The following is an 8892-nucleotide window of genomic DNA, read 5'->3' on the forward strand; positions in this document are numbered from 1 at the left end:
GCATCTTGCTAATCTAGGTTCGTATACTTTCACTGTTACTATGTATTTGTAAACAATATATAGAATGACTTTGGGCTTTTGAAGTTTTACATGAATGCTTTATATTTTGTGTATTGATCTACAAGTTGACTTCTCACCCAAGTCTGTTTTTGAGATCTATCCACATTGATACAGATGGCTAGACTTCATGTGTCTTAATTATATAGTATTCTATCAAATAGGCTTGCCACAAACTGAGAATTCCCATAGTGATGGACGTTTAGGTTGTTTCCCATTTTTCACCGTTACAAACAATGCTGTAGGGGGCAATCTTCTCAATATCTTTTCTCAATGTCTCTTAACTCATCCCTGAATTGTCTTATCTGAATAAGCAGAACTCGCAAACTGGTGATTCACAGACTATTTTTATTTTTTTTTCAAGTTGGTTACTAACAGTTAAAAGCGAAGGAATTAAAAATGATGTCAGGGCTTCCCTGGTAGCACAGTGGATGAGAGTCCGCCTGCCAAAGGAGGGGACGCGGGTTCGTGCCCCGGTCCGGGAGGATCCCACATGCCGCGGGGCAGCTGGGCCCGCGAGCCATGGCCGCTGAGCCTGCGCGTTCGGAGCCCGTGCTCCCAACGGGAGAGAGGCCACAACAGCTAGAGGCCCGCGTACCGCAAAAAAAAAAAAATGATGTCAGCTCATCCATTTGGCATCCCAGTAATAAATGGGAAGATCTGACCACACTAGGTCTGCACAACAGACTGGCAACAGTAGTTCAAGACCAAGAGCAGCTGCCCCCTTTAGATCAGTTCAGATGATCTCTATTTTTCTCTAAGACACAATGTGTTTAGTATCCCTCTGAGCCCTGTGGTATTTGCATTTGCAACATAATACAGTAATGAGATAGAGTCCGTAGAGGTACTTTTATTTGAAATCTAGAGTTCTTGAAAGAAATTTTGTTCTTTGAGACGTACTAGATTTTCCTTTATACTGCAAAGATCCTTGCTTTGGATCGTTAAATGCACACCTTGTGTAAATTAATCAGATACTTTCTTCCTAAAGACAGTATGTATTTCCAGGATAGGAGCTGTGATCAACAAGACCACTCTCCTCACCCCCCACTAATGTACTCTATATAGCATATTTTCAAGACTTCCCTGGCAGTCCAGTGGTTAAGAATCTGCGCTTCCACTGCAGGGGGCACGGGTTGGATCCCTGGTCGGGGAAGATACCACATACTATGCAGTATGGCCCAAAAAAAAAAGACTAGCATATTTTCAAAAATATTATTTCTTATGGAAAATTTCAAACATATACCGAAGAAGACAGAATGGTATAATGAACCCCTAAGTATCCATCATCTAGCTGTTGACTCATGGCCAATCTTGTTTCACTTATGCCCCTCCCCTGACATTTTCTCCTGTTCAGTAATATTTACATTGAAGCAAATCCCAGATATCACTGAATCTGTAATATTTCAGTATGGATCTCTAAAAGACTTTTAAAAACTTTACCATAATATCACTATTATTCCTAACACAACACTAATTGCTTAATATTTTCAAATATGCAGTGTTCAAATTTCCAATAGCATCATAAGTGTCATAATTTTTTTTTACATTTTATTAAATCAGGAATATTTTTCTGTGACGTCCTTAGGTGATGAATGGGTTTGGAAGCCACTGTTGTACATCTTCATTTGTTGAGCTGCAAACTGGCAATGTCTTTCCCCTGGAGGTTACACTCTAAAGGAGATGAAAGGTATCTCAACCCAAAGCAAATGGCTATTCTACCTCAGTGCCTGGAAAAGAGTCACGCTTTATTGTCCCTTGTGGTTCTTTTAGGGAAGAGATTTTTAGGTTTTGATTTTTTAACTTGGAAGCCTATCTATCATTTCCAAGGGTTCCTACATCTCCTTTTCCTCCTATACCAGAATGCCTAGGCCAAGATAGATCAGAATCAGTGCTTCTTTGCATGCCTGACTCAGGAAACAGCTAGTAAACAAGCCTTAAAGCAGAAATGAGCTTGCCATATTCATGGAACTGAAAGAATGCCAGTCAGTGTGGTGGTGTGGATTCTGGTCTACTCTAAGATGTACATCTTAAGCATTAGTGAAGGGTCCCAAAATAAACACAGGGACCCTTAAAATTGTAAGTATTTTACTGCTGACGGCTTCGGAAATGCAAACAAGGGGGTAAACAACTGATCTGAAAAGTTACAGACTTAGACATTTACAGAATTCTCGCATATATGGTCTTTGATTAATCTGTCTCCCTCAATAGGCTTTAAGTTCCTTGAGGGCAGATATTATTTTTTATTTGATTTTTGTATCTTAAGCACATTGCATTGTGCATTACATAGAACATGACATAAGGTAGGTGCTCAATAAATGTATGCGTTATGAATGAATGAAGTTCTCTGATTTTATTTCTGAAAGTAAAGTGTTTCACATAATTCTTCTTTAAACCCCAAAGTCCATAGATGTAGGCCCAGTCATAATGCCAATCAGATGATGTCACTAATCCCCAGGCAAGGGCTCTTTTTTTAGCTGGGCAGTTTGTGTTTTGTTTCCCAAGCCTTCATACCAAGGGATCTAATGAAGGAACTAATCCTGAAGCTTAGGGAAATTGTTGCCCGGGTGATTATTTTAAAAACTTAATATTTGGTATAGTTTCGGTTGTGATTCTACAAAATTAATGTTTTAATATAATTTCGTATTCACACTTCCTTTTTAAGGGCAGAAGTAGTTAACAGGATTAGGGGATGGCTGTCAGCAAGATACGAGGACAATTCATCCTTTCTCTAAGTTCTTGTCAGAGGAACACTGACAAGAACTTAGAGAAGGCTTACTGTAGGCTTAACCAAAGAAGAAGAAGGCTTACTGTAGGCTTAACCAAAAAACAAAGTACACCGGGACCAGCAAATTAGCTACACTGCATTACAACCCTTCCATCAGTTTTATTTCTTTTTGTTGAGCTTTAATTAAGTAGCAGTATTATCATGAAGCATCACAAGATTGCTAAGAAATACCTGTTGGGATAGCTTACAGAATAGCAGTACGAGATGCAGGGGAGGAAGGAGGGAGGAAGGAGGGAGGAGCGAGAGAAGAGGGAGGGCAGGCGGGAGGGAGTAAAGAGTAGGAATGGCTCCCATAACACTATTTATATCTCTATTTAACCAAGAAATTTTGAAACGTTACCTAAATCCTAAGCTGCTACCACTCTGTCTTTTGAGTTGCCATAATTCCTATCAATGGGGAAATAAATGTTTACATTGGGGCAAGAAAAGGGATGAGACTCTAGGTAGATGGCCCATGTGTGTCGTAATACAGTAATGAGAATTGGATACGTACAGGTGAACGGGAGGCTGAGTTTGGGGATATGAGGTTGACAAAGGCGAATTGTTCTGTATGATAAAGTGGGGGAAATTGTTCTCGGTGGCAGAGGGTGTGGGTTGAGAAATGTTGCTCATAGTTAGCAAAAAAGTGGGGAGCAGAGGGGGAATGGAGGGACAAAATGGTGGGAAGAAGAAGAGCAACGAGGGCTGTTATCCAACTGTAACTGTTAGTGTGGCTATAATCACACACACACACACACACACACACGTTCTCGATGCTTCCAAACATCCAAATAAATCCGCTGCAAGATCAAGGCTTTGTGTAAATTAGTCATTATGGAAATCAAAGGAAAAGCTTTGTATTCTACATCTTTAGGAGATTTGGAGAACAAGGGCAGTATGTATGGAATAGTAAAGTAATCCATAAACTAAACTATGTCAGATGAAGCAGGAGCTAAGAGTCCAAGGTGAACGAGAAAATTACAAGCCACAGTTTCCCCTACAATCTTAGAAAGAGGGAGAGACATGAATTTTCCACCATCTGAAGATTGTAGGTTTATATTAATTTCATTTTAACCTTAAAGGGCAAGGGTACCTGGGATGACACCTGGTAATCTGCTGGTCTCTCCCACTAGTCTGTTACCTACCTGAAGGAAGGAACTATATCTTACACAACTTTATATTCCCAAGGTCTAGCATAGTGTCTGTCATACAGTGAAAACCTAGAAAATGTTCATAAAATGAGTGAATAAATCAGGAGAAAACTAGACTTATATGATGGCGAGTAGCAGAATGGCATTATTAATTTAATCAAGTGTCACCATAACTCAGATGACTAATTCATAGAAATTACAAGGATTCTTAGTCATACCTACCTCTGGCCTCCAGGTGGCAGTATTATCTCATATTAAATTGTTTGAGACCAGATTGCATTTAACATTTGAGGGGGGAAAAAAAATAACCGTAAATGAATTAAACAATTCTGTAGCTTACTTCTGTAATTGTACTGAGCAAAAATAAGAAATAAAATGTACTTACATGAGATTATAGATTTCTTCTCCAATTTCAACACAAATGAGAATTACCGGTCCTTCTCTAATTCAAGCAGTTTCCAAAACTTTGAAGGTAAATACGAATTGGTGTACTTTGCTTACAAAACACATGTATTTCTTTAAAGTTTGGAAATGTGTGTGTGTGGGGGGCAGTAATACGTCTAGAAATAATTCATCTACCAACAAACAAGTTGACCAGATTGAATACAGGATGGTCAGTTAAACTTGAATTCTAGATAAAGAATAATTTATTCATATAAGTATATCCCATGCAATACTGGGGACTAAAAAAGTACTGATTTATCTGAAAATCAAATCTAACTAGTCATCCTATATTTTGCTTTGCTAAATCTTGCCATCTTACCAACAACATTTTGTTGTCGTCGTTAATTACAAAATAAGCAGAACTCTCCCAGGTCTGCAGGGCCCAGTGCTGTTTCCTTATTTGGAGAGATGAAAGGGAAGTAGCTTGGTAGGGTCGGCTTCCTCGCTGTAAGTCTAACTTTACTGTTATTGTACTCTACCCATGCAGATCAGAGTTCCCCAGCTGAGTAACTTATCTTCAGGAAACTGACCTCTCAAGCAAGTGCAGATGGTATAGCCTAAAGCGGTGATTTTATACAAACACAGTGTTTTATAGCACTTGTGAGTCTGGTTGCAAAAGCCAAACCATGAATGAGATTCTAGACTCCGTCACCTCTGATTTATACTTTTCAGAGGTACCTGATCCATAACAGCTATGACAACAGAAATAGGCGAATTGCTTATGAAATAAATCCTATTTCAAGAAAGTAAAGATTTTTCTGGTAAATTCAATCATATGTTATAGTTCTATGTACATTTGCATTTTTAATATAAGCATTCCCTATCTTCTAGATAAAATGTGCTTCATAATGTCATTTAAAAACATTTCTGAATTTAAAATAAGCTTTCCAGGGACTTCCCTGGTGGTCCAGTGATTAAGAATCCACCTTCCAATGCAAGGATGGGTTCAATCGGTCGGGGAACTAAGATCCCACATGCCTCGGGGCAACTAAGCCTGCGCGCGCCTGCAACTATAGAACCCACGTGCTCTGGAGCCTGCGCCGCACAACTAGAGAGAAACCCCGCACGCCGCCGTAACAAAGAACCTGCGTGCTGCAACTAAGACCGATGCAGCCAAAAATAAATAAATAAATATTAAAAAAAAAAAAAAGCTTTCCATAGAAACAATATTATGAATGGTAGCTCTTCAGGTTACCTAGTAAAAGTGTATTTAATTATGTGACTGAACCACTGTATTTTAAATTAAAAACAGGTTTTTAAAAGGTAGTTATAATAATAGTATTTTAAAGAGTAAGAAAAAAAAAGGTTTTAATTTTTTTTTTTTTTTTTTTTTGCGGTACGCGGGCCTCTCACTGTTGTGGCCTCTCCCGTTGTGGAGCACAGGCTCTGGACGCACAGGCTCAGCGGCCATGGCTCATGGGCCCAGCCGCTCCGCGGCATGTGGGATCCTCCCGGACCGGGGCACGAACCCGCGTCCCCTGCATCTGCAGGCGGACCCTCAACCACTGCGCCACCAGGGAAGCCCAGAAAAAAGGTTTTAAAACATTGAATATTCGTGTTTGAGGAAATCTCAGTAACTCTTTGGCTCTTGCTCTGTCCCAGAAGTCATTCTAAGTGATTTAAATGAATTAACCCGTTTAATCCTCATGGTTACCCTAGGCGGTAGATTTTGTTATGATCCCACAAAAGTGGGGCAAGGGTTAAATAGCTGCCCAAAGTCACACAGCTACCGAGTAGTTGAACTGGGACTTGGGCCCGCCCACAGCTGCATTAAGCCCTGTACATCACAGCTGCGTTGGTGTAAATACAGAGTTCAGTGAATTGTGGGAGAAGATTCTGAAGGGGACATCTGATCACTGTCTAGGGTAGTACACCGTATTGTTCACTGAGCCTAGAACAGTTCAAAGTGAAGGGCTGTCTTTTCCTTAATTTAGGTGTATTTTGAGTGCTCCTTTTGTGCTTACCAACCAGAATGGAGCTGTTTTGGAGTTTATAGATGCAAAAAAAGAATGTCAGAAAGAGGAAGAAAGATTTACCTGAGGTAACTGGATAAGAGTTAATAAAAGGTGGAAGAAGATTAAGGGGCACATGAGTGTAGGTATGAGAAAGAAATTTCTGGGGTGGAATAACTGAGTTGAGACCTGAAAAGAAAAATCAAAAGGAGAAGAATTTGACTTTGTTAATTAACTACAGGAAAAGGAAATGGGAAGTGGAAGAGATATTGCCCCAAACTGTTGCTAGTTCCATCTAACTCGCTCAGATTTGTGATACCTGAGGTGGGTCATGCATGACCCAGTTGTGGCAATGGTGCACTTCCTGAAGGCCGTTGCTCAAGGCACAGTCCCTCATGTGCTGAAGGAAGAGTCAGACTCCAAACCCCACTTAGTCGTCTTTAGACACTCTGTCCACCCTTTACCCTCTCCCAAAGAGATAAGAGGTAGGAGGCAGGAGGGAAAAGAATCCTGGACTTACTCTTTGGGGAACAGCCTTCTGACCTTGCTACCTGGCTAGTTGGATAACCTTTGGCCTCTGTTTCCTAAGCTGAGAAAACAGGCATGATATTACCCACCTTGTGATATAAGCACCCAGCAAATATTAGCTCTCACCCCATTTAATCTTCATAACTCTATGAGGAAGGTATCATTCCCATTTTACAGATATGGAAAAGGAGGCTCAGAGGGGTTAAGGTCCTTGTTCAAAAGTACGTGAGTGAGGGCTTCCCTGGTGGCGCAGTGGTTGAGAGTCCGCCTGCCGATGCAGGGGACACGGGTTCATGCCCCGGTCCGGGAAGATCCCACATGCTGCGGAGCAGCTGGGCCCGTGAGCCTGTGCGTCCGGAGCCTGTGCTCCGCAACGGGAGAGGCCACAACAGTGAGAGGTTCGCATACCACAAAAAAAAAAAAAAAAAAAAAAGCTCATGAGTGTGAGTACAGAGGTGGAGATAGGATTAAACCCTGTCGTTTAATCCTAATGACTGTTGCTCTTTCCTTTGCAGTATTGCCTTCAGTAGAAAATGCAACCACTAAAATAAAATGGATTACTTTTTTTCCCCTATAGTGAAAATAAAATAAAGCCGTTTTCTACTTCAGTCCTGATAAATAGGAAAAAAATAAATAAAACCCAGAAATATTTTTTTTCCTAAGATAGCAAAAATGGAAAGGTTTTCTAGAGCAAAATACACTGTTTATAAACATTCCAAAAAGCTTTCAAATTATGAATAAGTAGACACTTGTAGCCTTCATTCGTTATAGTAACTTTTTTTTTTTTTTTTTTTTTTTTTTTGTGGTATGCGGGCCTCTCACTGTTGTGGCCTCTCCCGTTGCGGAGCACAGGCTCCGGACGCGCAGGCTCAGCGGCCATGGCTCACGGGCCCAGCCGCTCTGTGGCATGTGGGATCTTCCCGGACCGGGGCACGAACCCGTATCCCCTGCATCGGCAGGCGGACTCTCAACCACTGCGCCACCAGGGAAGCCCCGTTATAGTAACTTTTATTTTTAAACTATTCTTTATTACACAAGTAATACAAGCCTATGCATTCAACATGTGTTTACTGAGCATCTACTAGGTGTCAGATATTTTTCTAGGCTCAGAGAACAGTACAGACAAAAATCCCCATTCTCATGGAGTTGGTATTCAAATGTAAGCATGGCAGATTGTACGAATAACCATAATAACGAAATCACTTCTATAGAATAGAAAGGATAAGTATTATGGGGAAAATAGACTTGGGAAAGGGGAATAGGGTTGTGGGTGGCCGTTGCAGTTTTAGATAGGGAGCTGTGTACGGGAAGGCCGAATTGAGCAGGTGAGTTGTGAGCAAAGACTTGAAGAAAGGGAGGGGGTGAGTCATGAGAACATCTGGGGTAAGAGCAGAGCAAGGACCAGTGCAGTGGCAGAAGGTGGGGGCATGCTTGGTGTGTAAAGACCAGTAAGGGGAGCAAGCTGGCTTGAGAGGGCTGAGCACGGGGAAGGGCAAGAAGTGGGGAGGTGGGAGAGCTAAGGCTGCGTGGGTGGGAGGGTGGGAAGAAGTGGCAGATTATGTGGGGCCTGGTGGGCCATGTTTAGGGTTTAGGGTTTTTTCCCTTTGAGAAATGGAAGCATCTGGAGAGTTTTGAGCAGAGCAGTAACATGATCAAGCCTCCGTTTTGATAGATCACTACCTCAGGCTGCTGTTGGGAATAGACTGTGGGAGTAGAGGGGAGGAGCAGGGAGACCAATTTGGAGACCATTGAGGTGATCCACGTGAGAGATGATGGTGTCTGGACCAGGGTGGCAGCTGGGAAGGAAGTTAGAAGGGGTCAAAACCTAGATCCATTTTGAAGGTGAAAGTAACAAGGTTTGCTGAGAGATTGGATACGGGGTGTGGGAAGATGTCAAGAATCACTCCCAAGTTTTTGGCCTGAGCAACTGCAAGGAAGGATTTGCCATAGACTAAGATGGCAAGACTTGTGTGTTGGAAGCCAGGGAGGGCAGGAA

This window comes from Aethalodelphis obliquidens, unplaced genomic scaffold, assembly GCF_003676395.1.
Source record: "Aethalodelphis obliquidens isolate GAN/ISIS:26980383/991018 unplaced genomic scaffold, ASM367639v1 scaffold3, whole genome shotgun sequence".
NCBI classification, from domain to species: Eukaryota; Metazoa; Chordata; class Mammalia; order Artiodactyla; family Delphinidae; genus Aethalodelphis; species Aethalodelphis obliquidens.